Genomic DNA, 18,114 nt, shown 5'->3' on the forward strand with positions numbered 1-18,114 from the left:
CTCTGAGCTCAGAAGATATTTCAGTCTAAATTCAGCACCTCTTTAACCATAGGAAAAAGAGGGTACCAGGCTCTCCATGGTGTCAGACACAATGAACATGCAGAGGTTTGGACAGGAGAAACTGTGGCGGGAACACTCTGGGGGCATATGAGGATGAGATTGGCATCTAAGGATGGGACAAGGCAACTGATGCACAAGATATCCCTTGTTGTCTGGGGCTGTGAAAGGATGCTGATGGTAAAGGATAGTGAATTAGTGAAGCTATACATTCACTATTCTCAGGAACATCACTTGGGCATCGTGAAAAAATATCAACTTAAAAATTAACCTGTTATATTTTGTTAAACATCTAATCAACTCACCTCTATTGTGATGGCTGGAACTGATTTTCTTTGGTGAGTTGTGTGATGGTAGGTGATATGGATGATCTTACTACTACTTACAATTACCGTACTTTTCCAAGTTTGCCTTGGTCTGGAGCGCAGTCGACTCTTTGTGATTTTAAGTTTTTTAAAGAACTGTTCTCTGCAGTGAGTTATACCGAACACAGATGTATATTACACTACATGTCTCCTCAGATTTGGAAATCAATCATTGCTCACATAATGTTTATAGGACTTAAGCAGTAGACAGTCTACAGTGTACAACACATAGGATACACTGATGCTGCTGTATACATCACATAGATGTCACTGAGGTTGCTGTATATACATCACATAGGATACACTGATATTGATGTACACTCACTGGCCACTTTATTAGGTACACCTGTCCAACTTCTTGTTAACACTTAATTTCTAATCAGCCAATCACATGGCGGCAACTCAGTGCATTTAGGCATGTAGACATGGTCAAGACAATCTCCTGCAGTTCAAACCGAGCATCAGTATGGGGAAGAAAGGTGATTTGAGTGCCTTTGAACGTGGCATGGTTGTTGGTGCCAGAAGGGCTGGTCTGAGTATTTCAGAAACTGCTGATCTACTGGGATTTTCACGCACAACCATCTCTAGGGTTTACAGAGAATGGTCCGAAAAAGAAAAAAAATCCAGTGAGCGGCAGTTCTGTGGGCGGAAATGCCTTGTTGATGCCAGAGGTCAGAGGAGAATGGGCAGACTGGTTCGAGCTGATAGAAAGGCAACAGTGACTCAAATCGCCACCCGTTACAACCAAGGTAGGCCTAAGAGCATCTCTGAACGCACAGTGCGTCGAACTTTGAGGCAGATGGGCTACAGCAGCAGAAGACCACACCGGGTACCACTCCTTTCAGCTAAGAACAGGAAACTGAGGCTACAATTTGTACAAGCTCATCGAAATTGGACAGTAGAAGATTGGAAAAACGTTGCTTGGTCTGATGAGTCTCGATTTCTGCTGCGACATTCGGATGGTAGGGTCAGAATTTGGCGTAAACAACATGAAAGCATGGATCCATCCTGCCTTGTATGGAGCATCTTTGGGATGTGCAGCCGACAAATCTGCGGCAACTGTGTGATGCCATCATGTCAATATGGACCAAAATCTCTGAGGAATGCTTCCAGCACCTTGTTGAATCTATGCCACGAAGAATTGAGGCAGTTCTGAAGGCAAAAGGGGTCCAAAGCGTTACTAGCATGGTGTACCTAATAAAGTGGCCGGTGAGTGTATATACATAACATAGAACACACTGAGACTGATGTATACACATCCCATACGAGAGACTGAGACCCGTGTATACACATCAGATAGGATTCATTTAGTCTCTGCTGTATACATCTAATAGGTTACACTGAGACTGCTGTATACATTGCATAGGATACACATAGACTGTCTACATACATCACATAGGAGCCATTGAGGCTAATGTATTTACTTCACATAGGATATACTGACATGGCTGTATCTATATCGCATAGGATACACTGAAACTGATGAATATACATCAGGGCATACCGAGACTGCTGTATATATATACTACATAGCAGACGCTGGGACTGGTATATATTCATCACATATAAGACACTGGGGCTGATATATATGCATCACAAAGTAAATGTTGGGACTGATATACAATGCATAAGAGAAGCTAGGATTGTTATATATATATCACATAGGAGACACACAGATACTCCAGTCTCTCTGCTCCCTATGTGCTGTACATGCACCAGTCCCTTTCACATAGGAGACACTAGTGTTGATGTACATATATCACATATACAGGATACACAGACTGCTGTAATCATGGGAGACACTGTGACTGCTTCCTTTATCATCGAAATGGAAGCGCAGGGTGCTAACTTCACCCACAAAGAACGTCCTGAGAATGGCCATCATCAGGAGGACATAATCATTCATTTTGTGTTCACGATCAAGGGAGGAATTAAAGGGCAATCTGACAAAACAAGACCAGTAGCCCAAGCACTGCGGTCCTCGGGGGCCAGAAGAAATGACATCATGGGCTGTAAATGGCCTGTGGGCTGGAGATTTCCCACCCCTGCTCTAAGGCTCTCCGTAGACTGACACATTGTATGCTACTGCCACCGGCATGCTAGTCAAGCCATCTATGGCAGGGACTTTTGGTTGTGTCTTTTTTTTCAACTATTGGAGGGTATTAAAACTTTTTGGCAATGACGCATTTGAATGGTCATTTAATTGGTGCCCATATTTTGGCATTTTGATTAATAGTATCTGGAATAATTAGGCAGTGACTGTCTCTTAGGCATCAGCAGATTGTCATCATCTGTTTCAGGAGAGTAAAATTGCTCAAATCCAGAATTGTAATAATGATGTAACATAATACGGCACATTTGTAGAATAGCTAGGAAACCACGCTGCCATGAATACAGTGTTTGCCTGAAGTATCTGGTTACTCTGTGTGTTGTGGAGTATAATCACATGCAACCAGCCTGATTGTTCGACTGTAAGATAATCTACATCTCTCCCCAGGCTGTTTTTCTTCTATGGTCATTCTGTATAAATTGAAGGTTATGTCTCCAAAAATAAAAAAAGTGTTCCCGTTAATTTTTTTGCAATTGAATTTCAATGGAGATTGTGCAATTCGATTCCCAGGCCAGGTCCAGCAGACATGTCATAAAACTGTTGCTGCAAGTCTTGGGAACTGCATTTTACATGATGGTATTCCCAGACCCCTTTTGATTAGCCGGCCTAGTATAGCATCATCATTGCAGCGTTATGAACACCTGACATTGCACCAGGTCAGCAAATCAAAAGAAGAGTTCCAGAAAATTAGGAACCAGTTCGCAGGGCTCCTGTGTCCGGTGGCTACCATCCCGCTTATGTGTTTACTCAAATGCATGCTGTTCACAATTAGGTAGGAAGACTTGCATATGGACCAGGTGGAGATGGAGGAAGAAATTGCAGAGCCTATACAATATTTGGGGAGGGCACCACACCAAATCTATGGGGATACACCCACGGTCAGTACAAAAACATCATAAATAGTACAAAGAGAAAGCTACAGACCATGACGGGGATCACCGCGGAAAATACAAAAGATTTTTATTGAATACATAACAAATACCAATAATAACATTTAAAAAATCATAGACATGACATATAGAAAACCAGTAGCAAATAATAGAGCTATAGACTACCCCTCAAAAGGCCAAAGTATATAAATTCTATGTGGCTTCAAATTGGATACACTGTATTAACACTGGTATCAAGGAGAATACATATCCCACATAAAACACTATCTAATAGACATTTTCAATCCTGGCACTAAATGCCGATTTGTGCAATAGATGTATAGAGAACAATTGCATGCAAAATGATAATGACATTTGCTTAGTCTACTGATAAACACTATACATGCTTGGCAGACTAAATCTCCAGCCCCTGATGAAGCCACCTTGTGGTGGCGACATACGTCGAGCATTTCCACCGGCTCCCCCAGCTTTTGGACGCACTAACAGTGCTCCGTAGGGTCTGTAATTACCAGTACCAACAACACCAGTGCTCTATATCTTCTTATTTTCGGGTCTCTGGTTCATTGGTTTATCCAATTTATCCTATTTGAAATAGCCGTTTTTTGTAAATGGTGTGTTGTCTGGTATATATTACATCTACGGCGGACCTTGACTATCGGTATAGTGGCGTTACATTATGGCTTGCATGTATGTATAGTGTTTATCAGTAGACTAAGCAAATGTCATTATCATTTTGCATGCACTTGTTCTCTATACATCTATTGCACAAATGGGCATTTAGTACCATGATTGAAAATGTCTATTAGATAGTATATTATGTGGGATATGTATTCTCCTTGATGCCAGTGTTAATACAGTGTATCCAATTTGAAGCCACAGAGAATGTACAGTATATACTTTGGCCTTTTGAGGGGTAGCCTATAGCTCTATTATGTGTTACTCGGGTTTTCTATATGTCATGTCTATGACTTTTTAAATGTTTTTATTGGTATTTGTCTGTTGTGTATTCAATAAAAATCTTTTCTATTTTCCGCGGTGATCCCCGTCATGGTCTGTAGCTTTCTCTTTGTACTATTTAAGAAATTGCAGAGCTTGATGCTACACAGCCCAGCCTCATCGCACACTCTCAGCGTGGATTGAGTGATAATGAGTAGAGAGGAGTGAACTTGTTTGGAAAAGTTTTGCCATTCTCAAATTCAGCATGAACCTTACACATTCAGATTCGTACTCAGATTCCTGAGCATTTTCCTCAAAGTCGGCAAAGTTCGGTAAATTATCGAATTTCCATTAATGCTTTTGTTAGGACTTTGGCTAGGATAGTGGTGCTGTATGATGAGCGGGGGATGTGTTTGATGAGGGGAGGGGTCAGATGAGTGGTGGGCTGTTATTCTTTTTCTTTTCTTAACATAATATGTGGAGATTCACACCAGCCAATCAGGGCGCAAAACCACCCACAACGTCAAGACCCAAGGGCTTGTGTCATTGGCTGCTGAAGTCACATGTCTCTCTCCATGTAAAAAGTGGACAAGTGGCTTTGGCGCCAATTTTGTGAGCCCCCTAAAGCTGTTGTCTATGTGATTGGTTTTGCATCCGATTAAATTCAATGGGGTTTGGATAAGTTTGGCGAACTGTTTGGTGAACATCGGGAAGTTTGCTGAGAAGACCCGGATCAAACCTTAAAATGTTCGCTCATCTCTAATAATGAGGAAGAGGAGGAGGCTGAGGAGGACTAGGAACATGTGATGGTTGCCTGCAATACAGAGGGTACTACCCACACCAGCTTCATCCTATCTGTTCAGCGTGGATTGGCTGAAGAGGAGGAGTAGAGGGAGGAGGAGATAAAGAAACGTCCTCTTGTTGGGGACGGAGAAATCTTTCCTGTTGGGAGTGTGGTACACATGGGGACCTTTATGTTCTGCTGCCTCTCCCATGATCCTTCTAGACCCATGCTGAAAAGAGAACTTTCCATTTCTCCTTCCTGCAGCGGAAAGGGCTAGTAAAATTGTGCAATACCAGAAGGCCCAATTTGAACAATTAGTATAAAAGTTACCATCTGACAACACTGATGGCAGAGGTCATAGTTCCTTGGGCAACCTAGGAGAGATGAGTGAGACACACACTAGGTCCAACATAGGCTGGAGAGAACTATCAAATGTCTGGGATAGTTTCTTTGGACTCTCCCTGTGCCCAGACACTGATGCGTGGGGTAATCTGACAAGGAGGGCAAAGTTAGGGAAGATGGTGAAAGAGTAGCTACCCGACCTTACGAGCTCCCTCCATTATTTCTCTGTGCCATACAAATATTGGGTATTCAAGCTGGAGATGTGGAATTAACTGTCCCTCTACACCTTGGAGGTGCTGGCTTATGGTTTCTTCTTTTTCTTGTCCTCCCCCTCTAATCTAAAACTACCCCCACACTAAATGCATCTAACAGCTGTATTAATGCGGAAAAGTATAGAATAGATATAATACTGATAAGGACTTTTGGTTTTAGGTTGCAGCAGCAAGAACTGTATCCAAGGGGTAGCATTTCTCCTTGCGGAGAGTGACATGTTAAGCATGCCGAGATGAGGAGACTTAAAGCCACAATGCTCTTCTTGGAAATATGCAAATGCTGAATTGGTAGTGGGGGTGGATAGAGCATATAATGAATTGGGAGTGAGGGTGGGAGAGTAGATGATGAATTGGTAGTGGGGATGGAAAGAGCAAATGATGAAGTGGGGGGTGGGGAAGGCAATTCATGAAGTGGAGGTGGGGAGATCATTGAATGAATTGGGGCAGAGGAGTGCATGTAAATATAATGAATCGGTGGAGCAGGGGGTACAGAGTAGGGGGCATTGAGGATGACGAAGTGTGACTGGTAATGAAATAGGGTAGAGAGTATAGATGATAATCCATTTATATATTTATTGGTTTGCGGAAAGTGGCTATATACAGTAGTTAGTAGGGGCACAGTGGTGGATTATAATTTATATTTGGAATGGTGGGTTGCATAATAACTAAATATACAGTATATTAATGGTGGATGCGTGTCTGTATTCAACTGCAAAGTGTAGAAGTTGAGGAATGTACCCTGGAAGTGGTGCTCTAGATAACTGTGTGTTATTTTATGCACAGACGAGTCCCGGCTGGAAGAAGTGGATGAAGGAGAAAAGAGAAGATGAAAGACTTCAAATAGAGATATCACCGTTGAGTCAGTGTGTTATCTGTACATTGATACAGGAAAGATATATGTCTTTGTACCGTGTTAGCCAGCAGATAGAAAAATATTTAGAATTGAGAGTCCTCAGTGGTTGATACCTTTTAATGGCTAACTGATAGTAACAAATTGCAAGCTTTCGAGACTACTCAGGTCTCTTTAGGGTCTATGCCTGATGAAGAGACCTGAACAGTGTCAAAAGCTTGCAGTTTGTTACCATCTTATCTGTACATTGACACTATACACTATATATTGTGTGCAGATCTCCTGTGTAATGTCACTGGTGATCACTGTATTACCTGTACACAATACACTATATACAATATGCAGAGCTCCTTTGAATAATGTCACTGGTGATCCCTGTATTACATGTACACTGACACTATATACAGAGCTCCTGTGTATAATGTCACCGGTGATCCCTGTATTACCTGTACACTGACACTATATGCAGAGCTCATGTGTATAATGTCACCGGTGATCCCTGTATTACCTGTATGCTATACACTATATGCAGAGTTTCTGTGTATAATGGCACTGGTAATCACATTATATGTGCACTGAAGCTAAATACAGAGCTCCTGTGTATAATGTCACTTGTGATACCTGTACACTTACACTATACACTGTTTACTATGCACAGATATTCTGTGTATAATGTCACCGGTGATCACTGTATTACCTGTACACTGACACTATATACAGAGCTCCTGTGTATAATGTCACTGCTGATCACTGTAATACTTGTACACTTACACTACACTGTACTATGTACAGTGTATAGTGGCACGTATTGTAAAATTAGTATAGTGTTTTTTATTAATGATCAGCATTGTAGTATTCATTCACTATGTGGTGGTAATATGTTTTCCGGCCATGGCGGGTGTTGTGAACTCTGTTCTCGAGCTCCCTCCTGTGGTCAGGAATGGTATTTCTGTGAGTTCTATCCGTGGGTTCCCTCTGGTGGCTGAAAGTGGAGCTGCTGGTCTGGAGGTGGCTTCCTCAGCTGCATCGTTTAAGACTGGGCTGGTTCCTCTATTTAACTCTGCTCAGATCGTTACCTGATGCCAGTTGTCAATGTATCTGTACTGGTTCAGATCTAACTTGGATCTCCTGATGACCTGTCTACTTCAGCAGAAGCTAAGTCCCTGTTAAGCTCATTTGTTGTTCATTTGTGTGCTGAATATATTTCTGAGTACCTGCTAAGTTTTGTCCAGCTGGCTATCATGATATTGTCTCGCTAGCTGGAAGCTCTGGGTTGCAGAGTGACACCTACCGTGCCGTGAGTCGGCGCGGGGGGTTTCTTGCTCATTCTGCGTGGCTTTTTGTAGTTTTTTGTGCTGACCGCAAAGATCCCTTTATCTATCTTCTGTCTATTTAGTAAGTCGGGCCTCCTTTGCTGAAACCTGTCTCATTCCTGTGTTTGTGCCTTCCTCTTAACTGACAGTCAATATATGTGGGGGGGCTGCTCTTTTCCTTTGGGGAATTTCTCTGAGGCAAGGTGAGGCTATATTTCTCTTTAGGAGTAGTTACCTCTCAGGCTGTGAAAAGTCGTCTAGGCAGAGTCAGGTACGATCCACGGCTAATTCTAGTGTGTGTGATAATAGATTAGGGCTGCGGTCAGCAGAGCTCCCACTTCCCAGAGCTCGCTCTGTTTTGCAGTTTTGACTATCAGGTCATTCCCGGTGCTCCTAACCACCAGGTCCAGCCATAACAGGCGGGGCAATATTTGTCCTTTGTATGTGGTATTATTCTATCACTATGTGGTGGTAATATGTGGTCTGGTCATGGGGTAATGGTATTTGTCCCTTGTATGTGGTATTATTGGTCATTTTAAAAAATGTATGTAACACATTCCCTTAAAGAAAAATGAAGAAAAATATACCTAAAACGTGTATGGGATATTTAAAGAAATGTTTAATAGGTTACAGTATAGTAGTATAGTAGGGCGCTGTCGTGGTGGCGGCTTAAAAAATCTTTTGACCAAAACAAAAGCTGATAGCTATGTATGTGATAAGGTGTTCTATGGGAACTGCTAAAGTGTGATTGGTGAGGATGTGGTACAGGAGTGGAGTTTTTCCAAGAGAGGGTGGCGGTGGGACTGTGGAAGGTTTGAGGGGTGGAGGTGGAGCTGTGGTGGAGCCTGGGCAGAGTCTCAAGGGTGGCCTGGAAATGTTGACAGTATGGGGCCCTGAAATTCCTGGTGGAAGCCCTGAATGCACTATATCTTCTCCACCTGCTTTCCTTTCACTCAGTAGTACAGAACACAGCTGTACTGAAACCTAGATGGAGCCCAATAAGGACTGTTTGATTTAGGTTTCTTCAGCAAGGCCTATAACGTTCACTTTCCCTTCTGCAGCGACTCTCCCTATCCTGTTTCTGAGTGCAGTGTGGCGAGCATCGTGTCACCAAGTCTTAAATAGACCCAATGATGTGATGCAGCCAGCCAATCACAGTAATGCCAGTATCCAACATGGCTGCGGAATTACCATGATTGGCAGGCAATCCCCCCATGTTTAGTGGCTAAAATCAGCCACGAAACATGTGAAGCGGGGAATTGAGTTTGGCACTCAAGTACCCAGATACTCGATTGAGCATAGAGCGTCTTGAGCACCAGGATGCTCGATCGAGTACTGAGCAGTGCCGAGCATGCTTTCCCATCACTATTACCTAGTTTTTATTAATTAGTGGATTTGAAAATTGATCTATATCTGGCTACCTAACAAGGGATGTCAGTTTAGGCAAACCCCTCTGTTGCAACGGTCTCTTAACGGTAAGCCTATAATAAGGTATTTCCCAGCTGAGACCTCAATCGATACTCTGTTGAGAGAATGTTGATTTCCTCTGCATTGCCACCACAGGAAGAATGGTGTGAAATCATTGGGCTGTGTTTGTAATGCAGGACTGAGAGGTCCAAATTTATCCACATGGAGGTCCTTTCCCCCACACCGCACTAGCTAAACCACTCAGGCAAGGCAAACTTTCTTTGTTTGATCTCCTCTGTGGAGTTTGTTCAGTAGTGGAGCATGCAATGGTCTCAAGGACATGACACAGTAGGAACAGTAGCATCCATATATAGATGACAGGCTTCTTTAGTATCCTTTGAAGTGATTATATTGAAAAAAAGCTTAACTTGTAATTCCCCATTATGAACTTATTAAATATTGAGATATTAATATAATAATATAATATTGAGATAAGAGATGGCAGTGTTGCAACTGATAAGATTCTATCTCAGTTATTTAGAAGTAGCAACTGTCGTCTCTTATATCAGTGATGCAAATGTCTGTCTTCACTGGAGACAGATTTTATCCAGGAATTGAGACTTTTGAAAATGAAAGATCCGTATAGGAGGAAAAAGAAGCAAATTTATCTGATAAGATAAATTACAAAATCTACTTATTTTCATATGTACTATTGATTTATGCAAGAAAAATTAAAACACCGGTTACGCTTTAGGCACCACCTCCAGAACCGTATAAGAATGCCTCCAAACTGACCACTTCGCCTTTTGTGGCCTGGTTCAGGATTGTTGGAGAGTATGATCGAGTGTTGGGCTCCCTGTGAGTAGCACACAGATGCTCTGGTGCACATCTGTACGATGGAGATAGCGGAGCACTACACACGATGCACAAATATTTTCTTTATGTACAGCACTATTCATAACATAGCATTCTATAAAATAGATCAAGGGTGGGAGATTAATTTTCCTAAGGGACCGCATGACCGTGACTATTGTGGATGCCAAACCAATAGGCTGAAAGTAATTCTGCTCAATATTAATATAATGTATAACAAATAATCATTAATAATGGTATGACTTAATATTGAGCAAAATTAAGTATACGGGCATCCCCTATATACATTATGAGCTCCCACATAGCCCCCTACATACAACATGAGCCCCCACATAGCCCACTCAATCAACAACCAAAGGAATCAACATATGGGGCCCTTATACATGTAACCCATAACAAATAAAACCTAAAAAAGATTTCACTTTATTTAGTCAGTTTAAAAACCCAAGACAAAAAGACATACATGCACACACATTTGCACAGAAAAACAGTGATATTAAAAAAACAGAAATGAGGAGAGATAGGGACTAGTTTTGTCCTTCACAATTTCCTCCCTGACGGCAGATCTTGGCACCCTAAGTTGAAATGGTGTGGCGCCCCAGCACCTTGTCGACTGCCCCTAGCCTTACCGCTACTCTAATAGACCAGGCATCCTCTATAGGTGATCATGTGACACCTCAGGAGTTCGGTTGTCACAGTGGTATTGTCTTCCTCATGGGGAGGGTGATGGCATGCTTGGAAGTGAAGAGAATCCCTTTGACAGGTAACCAGTACATACAACACTGTCCTGACTCCAGGCCAGAAGGGGGAGCTCGAGACCCAGATTCAGGGGAACTTCACTATATATATTCTGGCTGGGGGAGGAGTGAGTTAGTCTGTCAGAGAGAGTCTGTGAGAGAGGAATGAGGGGTATTGAGGAAAGCTGGGGCCGTGCAGATACGAGTTTCTGCAGCTCCTGGAAAGAGAAGAGTGAGACAGAGCAGATTGTAAGAGACTGCGAGGGGAGCAGAAGCCAAGGAGAGGAAAGATAGTAGGAGTGGAGCTGCGAGAGGGCTCACTCCAGAATCAGAGCAAGAAACCGAAAGCCGGAATTCCGAGGTAGTGGGGGTAACTGTATGCCCCACAGCAGAAACCGGCAGACAGGAGATATCAAATCGCCTGTCCACCATTACATCCGAAGGCACAGCAGCATATAGAGCCCGGAGTCGCCACAACCAGGGACACCTGTAAAAAGGCTCAAGTTGCCTGCCATATGGATTACTGTCCTGCTAATAGGACAGAGAGAAAATGAGGACCTTGTGTGAGGCCTTAGGCAGCAAGGGACTACAACACAGTGCAGTAAGAAAGACTTCCAACCCTACCTGGCTAGGGGAATCTCTGAATCCCTTCCAGGCTGGCCGGACCTCACCATCGCCTGTTGCCGATACCCTGGACTGTGCCTGCATACTGCCAGTAAAGATAAACAGACTGCAAGTTTTTTTCCTCCAATTCTTTCCAGCACTACCCAGTCTGTTATCTTTAATAACTACACCGGGAGGCCTGGATATCAAGCTTCACCTGTGGGAAGCCATACCATCCCTGCTGCAGTAACATCTTCCCTAGTGGACCCCTTTAAGCAGCGTCGGTCATCCCTGACTGAATACCACAGGTGGTGTCACGAACATTCCTTTTTCAAACAACCCCTTTAAAGACCTTCCCTATAACTTGGATGCCCAGGGCCACGGACCTGGTCACTGCCACCGTGACTACCCCTTTAACGACCACCAGACCCGGCCCAAGTTCCCCAGGGTCCTAGCGGGCGCTCCAATCAGGTCATCAGTGGAAAAAACTGGCAAAAGATTGCAAAGCCTTTTTCCACGTAATCTATGGATGTGATCTCAGTGATGTGACAGTAATCCTAATTTGTGCAGCCAGGGCGCGGCAGAAACAATGTACGTCTTCCATTCCTTTTATGCCTCATCACCTCCCTCTGTCATCCCCTCCTATGATTTTCAATTGAGAAATGTCATTTCCACACAGGTGAATAGAGATAATGATTATGTACCTGGGTGGGGGAGAATTGCTAAACATCTTATTCAATGGTATGTGAATCCTCAATATGTAAGAGGAGTGATGATTTATCACTGCCAGGGGTGAGGCTCTATGTTATTGCAGCTTTTTCTATCTTGTTGCCAGAAAACCAGTTTTGCTGTTGACGAAATGATCCCCTTATTCAGAGTCAGACACCCATGACAGCGGAGACATAATAATGGTGTGTACTCAGTAAATGAACTGTCTGGTATATTTTTGTGCTGTGATCTTCAGGCACAAGGACATAATTCAATGTGTTTTGTCTTTGACACAGTCTAGACTGATCAGTTTCATGTGAAAGGGAAGATCCACCTATCTGGAAAGCTACGTAATCACCATCAGCCCATAAATGGGGTTTCCACTTTGGACATTTCCTATTTAGTCCATGAGCCAAGAACCAAATTTGACGATATCGGTACCAAGCGGAGTGACTAATTCTCTTTGGTATTTTTAGGTAGATGCATGTCTGTAGTTTATTTTTTGATATGATAGCCCTTACATATACGTAGCTTATTAACCCCTTCAGCCCTAGGCCTATTTGTACCCAAGTGCCTAAGCCAATCTGACCTGTGCCACTTCATGGGCTAATAACTTTGGAACGCTTTCACCTATCCAAGCCATTCTGAGATTGTTTTCTCGTGACATATTGTACTTCACGTCAGTGCTAAATGGGAGTCAATATATTTTACCTTTCTATATAAAAAAATGCTAAATATTCGGAAATTTTGGAAAAATCGGCAATTTTTTAACTTTGAAATTCTCTGCTTTTTACAAAAATACTGATACCCCCCATAATAGTTATTAATTTACACTCCCCACATGTTTACTTCATATTGGCATCATTTTGAAAATGAAACCTTATTGTTTTACGACGTAATAGGGCTTATAGTTTTATGCGCAATTTTTCACATTTACAGCAAAACCCACTTTTCAAAGGACCAAGTCACTTCTGAAGTCACTTTAAGGGGCTTACATAACAGAAACCACCCATAAATTACCCCATTTTGCAAACTACACCCCTCAAGCTGTTCAAAACTCATTTTTAAAAACTGTTAACCCTTTAGGTGTTCCACAGGAATTTTAGCAGAATGAAGGCGAAATTTCAAAATTTCATTTTTTTTCCAGATATTACATTGTAATCCAATTTTACCTGCAACCTAGCAAGGGTTAACGGCAAACCCAAACTTGGTTACCCTAATTCTGCAGTTTATAGAAACACCCCACATGTACTCGTAAACTAAAGTATGGGCACACAGCACAGCTCAACACGGAAGGAGCGCTATGTGGTTTTTGGGTGGCGGATTCACTGGAACAAAGAAAGTCCTGCCAGATGTAACCAAGTCGAAGAAAAGAAGCATAACTCTGACAGAATTAATGCTACCGATATACAATGTTGGGCAGCGGGGAGAGCCACCCAGGATTGAGACTTCGAATGTTAACACTACCAAGGAGGTCCAGGATTCAAAAACCAAAAACCATATCTGGCTTCTGGCTAGAATGTCAGACCATGAGGATCAGACCACCAGCAGTTGGACTGGGTTCAACATAAAAATCCGCAGCGACATTGTAGTGGCCCAGGACACTGTAAGCTACCTGCCCACTATCAATGCTCCTGCAACAGCCATGTCCACTGTGAATGAAGTCTTGGAGCAAACACATGCCATCATGCAGACCCTGAAGCTTAACAGAATTGTGTGTGTGTTTGATCAAGCACTCTATGCCAAAGCTGCCGAGGTTATCTGGAAACAGGAGAAGTTCAAGAACATTATAATTAGAATGGGTGTCTTCCACACAATCTGTAATCTCCTCTCTATCATAGGGAACAGATTTCAGGATGCAGGCCTTAGAGATCTGTGTGTTGAATCCGGTGTAATCGCTGAAGGATCAGTGTCTGGAGTGATGGACGGCCGGAGGTACAACAGAGCAGTGAGACTACACAAGCTGGTCTATGAAGCACTTATGAGGCTTGCATGGAAAAACTTCCTTCCATGGCTAGAAGAAAACCATGCAAGGGACCTTCACCATCTGGATGAAACACTGAAGAACATCACAAACTTTCGCATCAGTGTGTCGCAGGGATCCTTCGAAAAGCTCTTGGATAATGAATCTTGCACACTTACCCTGAAGCTCTTTCAAGTTTATCTTGAGACCCTCAGAAATGAACAACTCTCAGCATTCTGGATGTCATACTTGGACATGGTCGAGACCATGCTGGCCCTGGTTCGAGCTTCAAGAGAAGGCAACTGGATGCTTCACCTAGGAGCAATCCGACAGATGATACCATGGTGTTTTGCCTATGACAAGGTCAACTATGCCCGATACCTAACCTATTACTATGCCACAATGTCTCGGCTGCCCATAGAACACCCAGAGGTCCATGAATACTTCATGCAAGGTGGCTTTTCGGTCCAGATCGGTAGCAAGAATCCTTTTGGACGAATTCCTGTGGACCAGACCATTGAAGAGACAATCAACAAAGACACCCAGACACCAGGGGGCACAAAAGGCTTCAGCCTCAAAGTTGGAGCTGTTTCCAGGTTCTACCTGACATCAGAGTACCGCAGTATGTACTTGAGGCAGCTGAGGGCCCTGGTAGGCCAACAATATACTGACTTCAGCCATTCAGACCTACAGGTGTCTAGGATTAGAAGAGATGAAGCCGATGTCCAATCTTTCGTTCAACTGCTGGAGACAGGTTGGGTGAACCCCTTCAACAAAGAGCATAATGGTGAACTTATCAGTTTGTCAACAGCGACTGTAGCACCACCAGATGTAGCCAAAGACCTTCAAGGGGCATACAGTATAGGAGAGGATGCATATCAAACATTCAAGGATGAGCGTTTGGGTACCGATAAGCCAACTACATTGTTTCATGACAAGATGACGAAGAACAAACTTAAAACGTTCTCTAACATCCAAATGAAGACACGCAGACAAGGTCTTGGCAAGGAGGTAATTTTGAAGGCTGACAGAAACCTATTTGGCCAGATGATACTTGTAGCTGAGAACAGAAAGCTACAAATGAGTGATGTCTTGACTCATCCCCTGGGTCCATTGCCATGGGCACTTGCCAATGGTGATGGGTCTATCCGCAAGACCAACAAGGCTGCCCTCGCAAGGGAGTTGGAGAGGAATGCTCGTCCTGCAGAAGTGATCCCCGAGCCCTCTGCAACCATCATTGATGGGATGAGCCTGGTTCAGAAACTGAAGGGAAACAATGCAACATTTGGCCAGCTAGCAGGCACAGCAATGAGTCGCGCTATCCATGAGGGTGCTAAGAGCAAGCGCATTGATATTGTCTTTGACGTCTACAAGGAGACATCCATCAAAGATACAGAAAGAGTCAACAGATATGAAGGCACAGGGATCCATTTCAAGAACATTCAACATGGGCACAACATCCAGCAGTGGAAAAAGCTTCTAAGTAGTTCCTCCAACAAGGCAAGTCTCATAAAGTTTCTGGTAGAAGAATGGAAGGCGAAACACCACAGGGAGAAGCTTGAGGAGAAGGAGCTGTATGTCACATGTGAGCAGCTCTGCTTTAAGATCACCAAAGAACAGTGGGAAGAGGCTGCTGACCTTAAGTCAAATCAAGAAGAAGCAGACACACGCCTCCTTCTCCATGCTCTTCATGCAGCAGAATCTGGTTACAAGTCGGTCATCATCACTTCGGAGGATACTGATGTCATGGTCCTGTGTCTGGGCATGTGCCACAAAATCCCATCCCACCTGTTCCAGAAATGCGGTACACAGAACCGGACAAGATTCCTGGATATCACCACTCTGAGCCGAACATTGGGAGGCAGCGTATGTGATTCATTGATTGGTATGCATGCATTTACAGGCTGTGACACCGTCAGTGCATTCGCTGGCCGTGGGAAGATGACGACACTCAAGCAGTTGAAGATGAACAAGACATACCAGGATGCCTTTCAGGAAGTTGGTCGTTCATGGGAAGTGTCTACCGAACTTTTTGAGAAGTTACAGGAAATCACCTGCCACATGTACCTGCCAACTACCCAAACAACTGAGGTAAACAGGCTCCGTTATCAGCTGTTCTGTGCCAGACGTGGAGTGGTAGAGTCAAGTCAACTCCCTCCTTGCCAGGACTGCCTTTTCATGCATGCACTGCGTGCAAACTACCAGGCTGCGATCTGGAGGAGAAGTCTGCAGAGCCAGCCATGGGTTGCAAACCCAACAGACTGCGGTTGGATGATAGATAACGACGGAAAGCTTGTTGTCAAGTGGATGCAAGGGGCACCAGCACCAGAAGCTATTATACAGCTACTGTCCTGCAAGTGTGTGCGGTCATGTGAACTTCCTCAGTGTACTTGCCTCAGCAATGGCCTGAAGTGCAGACATGTGCAGATTACAGACATGCCAGAACAAGGGTACTGAAGACGAGCCAGTAGAACAACAGTCAGATTCAGAGTCCGATGTTGAAGATATTATGGAGTAACATATATATATATATATATATATATATATATATATATATATATATATATGCACATGACATGTTCAGTGTGTATTTACATAACTTGGATTAAATTTTGTTACAAATACTACATCTAGTCACTCCGGGTGGTACCGATATCGTCATATTTGGTTCTTGGCTCATGCTAAAATTCCTGTGGAACACCTAAAGGGTTAACAGTTTTTAAAAATGAGTTTTGAACAGCTTGAGGGGTGTAGTTTGCAAAATGGGGTAATTTATGGGTGGTTTCTGTTATGTAAGCCCCTTAAAGTGACTTCAGAAGTGACTTGGTCCTTTGAAAAGTGGGTTTTGCTGTAAATGTGAAAAATTGCGCATAAAACTATAAGCCCTATTACGTCGTAAAACAATAAGGTTTCATTTTCAAAATGATGCCAATATGAAGTAAACATGTGGGGAGTGTAAATTAATAACTATTATGGGGGGTATCAGTATTTTTGTAAAAAGCAGAGAATTTCAAAGTTAAAAAATTGCCGATTTTTCCAAAATCTCCGAATATTTAGCATTTTTTTATATAGAAAGGTAAAATATATTGACTCCCATTTAGCACTGACGTGAAGTACAATATGTCACGAGAAAACAATCTCAGAATGGCTTGGATAGGTGAAAGCGTTCCAAAGTTATTAGCCCATGAAGTGGCACAGGTCAGATTGGCTTAGGCACTTGGGTACAAATAGGCCTAGGGCTGAAGGGGTTAATAAGCTACGTATATGTAAGGGCTATCATATCAAAAAATAAACTACAGACATGCATCTACCTAAAAATACCAAAGAAAATTAGTCACTCCGGGTGGTACCGATATCTGGCCCGGCTCATGGACTAATTGTTATTAGAGTCTTTCCATGATCAGCTAATTACAAGATGTCCTGCTGCTAGGCAGTTGTGATCAGTGGAAAAACCTGACAACAACTGTTCCGTTTCCCTACAGCGCCTCTGCAGAGGAAATTAAATATTACACTGTTCGCATTGGAATCATTGGGTTCTGTCCTCCACATGGACCACCTTACTCATAAGATAAAAGTTGCCCGAAAGGGCTAATTTTGGCTATAACAAGTGATAGTTGACTGTTTCATTAAAATGACTGTTCATTTTGACTCATGCTCAACAAATAAATAGTCATTATCGATCTGAACACTGATATGCATGTTGGCATTTTTCCCCTGATGATAAGCAATGGTTGCATCATCGGCCTAAAAAAAAATCTAACCCGACCGATATAGTCTGAGAAATGTTACTAATGCCTTAGACAATGCAAAAATGATGGCATTTGCTTGGCTACAACCCTTCTAGTTTTATCTACCACGTCAAAATGGCCACTTATCTGAGGTCCCACTGAATATCATTTTCACT

The sequence above is a fragment of the Ranitomeya variabilis genome, chromosome 4 (genome assembly GCF_051348905.1).
Source record: "Ranitomeya variabilis isolate aRanVar5 chromosome 4, aRanVar5.hap1, whole genome shotgun sequence".
Lineage (NCBI taxonomy): Eukaryota > Metazoa > Chordata > Amphibia > Anura > Dendrobatidae > Ranitomeya > Ranitomeya variabilis.